Source organism: Micropterus dolomieu, linkage group LG20 (assembly GCF_021292245.1).
Source record: "Micropterus dolomieu isolate WLL.071019.BEF.003 ecotype Adirondacks linkage group LG20, ASM2129224v1, whole genome shotgun sequence".
Taxonomy (NCBI): Eukaryota; Metazoa; Chordata; class Actinopteri; order Centrarchiformes; family Centrarchidae; genus Micropterus; species Micropterus dolomieu.
Genome location: NC_060169.1, coordinates 21,124,231 through 21,129,714, shown reverse-complemented (window position 1 = coordinate 21,129,714; position 5,484 = coordinate 21,124,231).

Sequence of the window (5,484 nt, the reverse complement as noted above, 5' to 3'; positions counted from 1 at the left end):
CAAAGAAAGGAATGCAAGGTAGGGTTCCTCTGGAGTCTGTCACACCTAGATGCAAAAGTGACAGGTCCTTTGATCATTTGGAGGTAATAATAATATAATAATAATAATCTTTATTTGTAGAGCACTTTTCAAAAACAAGTTACAAAGTGCTTTAACAAGTGTAAAGACAATAATACAAAGACAATACAAGATAAAAGCAAGAAAACATTGAAAAGACTAAAATACACCTTTAAGATAAATATAAAATAAGTAAAATAGAATAAAATAAAAGTTATAAAATAAAGTCAAATAAGATCGGGAAAGGCTCTCCTATAAAAGTATGTTTTAAGAAGGGACTAAAGAGAGTTCACTGACTCAGCCGACCTGATTTCCTCAGGCAGGCTGTTCCAGAGCCTCGGGGCCCTGACTGCAAACGCTCTGCCCCCTTTAGTTTTCAGTCGAGACTCTGGAACAGACAACAGACCTCTGCCCGAGGATCTCAAGGTGCGTGCTGGTGTGTATGGGACTAAAAGGTCAGAGATATAACAAGGCGAGAGGCCATGAAGAGCTTTAAAAGTGATCAATAAAATTTTAAAGTCAATTCTAAAACATACTGGGAGCCAGTGTAATGAAGCTAAAATAGGGGTGATGTGGTCATATTTCTTTGTTCTGGTTAAAAGCCTGGCAGCTGAGTTCTGGACAGTCTGGAGTCGATCAGTAGATTTTTAGGTTAAACAAGTGAAAAGGCTGTAATAATAATAATAGCAATAGCAATAATCCAGGCGTGATGAGATGAAGGCGTGTAAAATGGTCTCGGTGTCCTTAAAAGTCAACATAGATCGAATTTTAGCTATATTTCTAAGTTGATAAAAACATGATTGAACAAGCTTTGTGGTGTGCTGCTCGAAATTTAAATTACTATCAAACCAAACACCCAAGGTTCTTTGCAACAGGCTTAATGTGATTTACTAGGGAACCAGCAGATGGCAGTATTTGTTTTGGCATCTGCTGGGACCCGATGACCAAGATTTCTGTTTTGTCTGAGTTCAGCTGGAGGAAATTATTTGACATCCATCTTTTTACTTCACAAAGGCAGTCGGTAAGTGAACTCAGCATTCCAGGGTCTGTGGATCTGACGGGCAAGTACATTTGTGTGTCATCAGCATAAATATGAAAAGAAATACCATGTTTATGGATAATATGTCCAAGAGGAAGCAGATACAAGGAAAACAAAATGGGTCCTAAGACCGACCCCTGAGGCACACCATATTTAACTGAACAGAACGAAGAGACATAGTTGTTTACAGACACGCAAAACTTCCTATTTGACAGGTAGGATGAAAAACATTCTAGGGCCGTACCAGAGATCCCCACCCAGTGCCTCAGTCTGTCTAACATGGTGTTGTGATCAATGGTGTCAAAAGCAGCGCTAAGGTCCAGGAGTACCAGGACTGAGCACATACCTTCATCAGCAGACATTAAAAGGTCATTGGTGACTTTAAGCAGGGCAGTCTCCGTGCAGTGGTACTTCCTGAAACCAGACTGAAACTTTTCAAATAATTTGTTATGTTCCAGTAAAGTGAGCAGCTGTTTGGACACAATTCTTTCTAGAATCTTAGCAATAAAAGGCAGTTTTGAAATTGGTCTAAACTTTTGTGGGAGGGAGGGATCTAAACCAGGATTCTTTAAAAGTGGGTTCACGCAAACCATTTTAAAATAATCAGGGACACAACCAGTAGATAGGGAGCTGTTAAAAACAGAGATCAAATGGGGCCCAACAGAATCCATTACTTTCAGTAAAAACTTGGCTGGAGGACACACTCATTTGTGATACTACTTTTAAAAGCTCAGACAAGTCGATGGGATGAAAATGGTTAAAACTCTGTTGTTGCTGATGAGGGACCTCTGAGTAATAGCCCGTGGGAGTAATACAGGCTCTGATTGACACCACCTTATTGGTAAAATAAGATAAAAATAATTCACAGTCATCATTACTTCCAGCTGAGGCACAAGGAGGGGTTGGGTTTACCAGCTGATCCACAGTCTTAAACAGAAACCTGGGATTGTGTTTATGTGTAGTAATGAGTTCAGAAAAATAGTGTGTTCTCGCATCCTTAACCATGTTATTGTAGTTAATTAATAAATCCTTCAGACTGAGGTAAAGGACTTTGAGACTGGATTTTTTCCATCTGCGCTCGGTTCACGAAAAGTTACTTTGACGAGTCACTATGCACACAGGTGATGAAAGGCTCCCGATCTCCCTGCGGAAATTAGCAGGCAGGAGAGGATGGGAACAGGTGAGCTTCACTTAGTGCGCAGAAAACCTGATCTGGAGAGGGCAGAGGAGAGTATATATAATAATATATAAAAGTGACAGTAACGGTGAATACCGGCACACTTCAAGCACAAACGGCTTTTATATTGTGAGAAATAACAGGCAGTCCTCTCCACCAATAGCGCAAGCTTCATAGCGGAGCGTTCAGGCGCAGTCAAACCAACGCAGCAGCTGGTTTATTAATCCAGGGCCTGCTGCATGTGTTAAACACAGCGGTTGTGGATGAGAGGAAAGGTGATTGCTGGAAGTCATGACGTTGTATTTACGTTTATGGTCTGCTTGCTCAACAGGGTTGATAAATGGCTATTAAAACACATTCGTAGAGGATTATTTTTTTTTCAATCCTGATGATTTTGGCGCTGGTGATTTTCCTTTGGTGCTTGCTAAAACCTCTTTGGGGCCCGCCAAAATTTTCTCTATGCAGGAAAAATCCTGGTGTGAAAGATGTTCTAGAAAAAAACGGACTAAACACTGAGAACTGTATGATCAACACTGAATGAGCAAAAATGACCAATGCAGTTCTGAAACTCGGCTGAAGGAGCTAAAGCAGGAAAACCTCTTTAGACTTTATGGGACTACTCTGTTGGAGACATACTATATCACTGAGATGTAAAAATAGACCTAAGGTTAATCAAAATGGTTCTTTGAACTTTCAAAACATTAGCCTGTTTTAGTGGCATTAATCAACAACTTGTGCTAATCTTCAGGCAGTTTAGTACTTCTGAGTCCCCTACAAAGGGTTCAGCAAAAAACACTCAAAGTTTCTCTCCGGTCAGATCCAACCTTAAACCCCCTACCTTTCAGAACCAACAGATCCACAGAGGATGCCATCTCCACTGTCCTCCACTCAGTCCTCACACACCTTCAAAACACCACCTACATCAGAATGCTGTTGATTTCAGCTCAGAGGTTTAGGTATGTGTGATGGACGATGGCATCGTCTATCGGCCCAACCCTAGTGCACAGCCTCCTCCTGTTCATGCTGTACACCCATAACTGTATCCCCTGACATGGAGAGAACTCTGTTGTGAGGTTTACGGATGACACCACCATCATTGGGGTGGTGATGGAGCAGCGGATAAGACACATGCCTTACGAGAGACCTGGGTTCGAATCTACTGTGAGACACCAATGTGTCCCTGAGCAAGTCACTTAACCCCTAGTTGCTCCAGAGGCATGCGACCTCTGACATATATAGCAATTATAGCATATATAGCAATTGTAAGTCGCTTTGGATAAAAGCTTCAACTAAATGAATAAATGTAAATCATTGGCCACATTTCAAACAACGATGAGACTTAATACCAGGAGGAAATCAACAATCTTGCTGAGTGGCGCACCGAGAACAACCTACTGCTTAACGTCAGCAAAAGCAAAGAGCTGGGGTCTCATTTATAAAACTGTGTGTAGAAACCTCACTAAAAGTGTACGTGCGCTCAAAAGCCAAAAATGGCATACGCCAAAAAAATATTCAGACTTATAAAACCTTCCCTTTATAAATCCCAATCAATTTGAAATGTGGCGTATGTGAGGGTGCTCTGTGTCCAACCCTTCGAACGTCCATAGTTGCGTATAAATGGTCGGTGAAACGGTAAGTTACAAAACGAGATTTAACTCAGTGTGACACTGGCGTTCCTTTTGGTAAAGCTCATGCATGTTGTTGGGTGGGTAAAAAAATGCACTTTCATGCAACGCTTGTGCACCGGAGGAAAGGGGGCACCGGAGCTCCACACCTTTATAACAGATCTGCAGGAAGAGGCATCCCTCTTGAGTAGTGACGTCACTGACCGGAGGGGGACACACACACATGCAAGACTGGATGACCCAGGTACTAATTTAGATTCCCCCTTTGAAAAGAGTAAACCAAACGCATTACACCTGTAGCAAACCTACATTTAGTTATGCATTTTAATAAATTTATGAGAATTAATACCCAATTATGAATTTTAATATTCATAAAATCAAATTTTATTCCTCGTTTAAGGGCACCACCGGAGTTGTTATAATCCTAGAGTCTCCGGACCTCTAGGTAGTTTTAATAATTATACAATTATTACTAGTGATCAGTTAGTTAATAATCGCTCAATTATCTTAAATCAATCAGTCAGTCTCATATCTAAAGGGTCAATTCTCTTGGCAGGGACGTAGAAATAGGCAACACACACAGTTCTTGATTATATTACAGTGAATTTATTCTCTAACTAATGTGATAAAAAGATGGTTGGAAACAGGGTAAATAAACAATTGCTGAACAATGAGAAATGGAGGTTCGATTGTGGCAAGCATTTGACTCATACGGCTTAGAAGAACTAATGAAAGTAAGCTAATGCTATGAGTTTAGGAGTTAAAAAGGACATCCCTGAACACAGAAGGTGTGTTAAGTCTTACTGCTTGTCGGCGGCCTGCTTGGCCTTTTGCTGGTCCCACGCTAGCTGCCGATCTTGGCTTTTTGCTAGGGATTCTCCGGGGTTCTCCGTGTCTGATTGAAAACGCCTCCTCATTCTGGCAATTCGGCTGTTTTCAGGTTTCCTTCGTTGTCACTGGCGAGACCACGTGACTTGGTCTGACCTCGGTGAAGTTGGCTCGACGAAAAAGTCTTAAAATGGAACTTGGTCGTTCCTGAATTAGTCCAGTGTAACTTAACGGACTGATAACTTTAACAAAACAAAATAAATAAAGGAAATAAAACAAACTGAGGGGCAGATCGATGTCTCGGCACTTCACGTGTGTAGCTTCAAGCGAAACAAAAGGCCTGTCTCGCTGGCCGACTCTTGGGCACTGCCTGGTGAGGCACGCCGACGCGTGCCGAAGCGTCCAGAGAGCCGAGGGGCAGAGCGGAGGAGAGAAGAGCGAAAAAAAGCAGAAGAGCACGAGAGGTCGCGTATCGCTCTTTTGTTGCCTGGGGCGTGGTTCCCCAGAGGGCATTTCAGGTTTCCCAAGGGACTGCCTCTCTAAACTTAATGTCTAAAAAGAAATAGAGTTTTGATAGGCTGTTCAGGGAAATGCTAATGGCTGGGTTTGTGTCCCTTTGTCAGTTTAACAGTCAGGCCCCGCGTTATCAGCTTCGGAATCAAAAAGGTGCCAGTTTTATGGTCGGGGATAGCACTTAGAAAAAGCAACTTTGACCACCACCCCCCCCCCCCCCCCCCCCCCCCCCCCCCCCCCCCCCC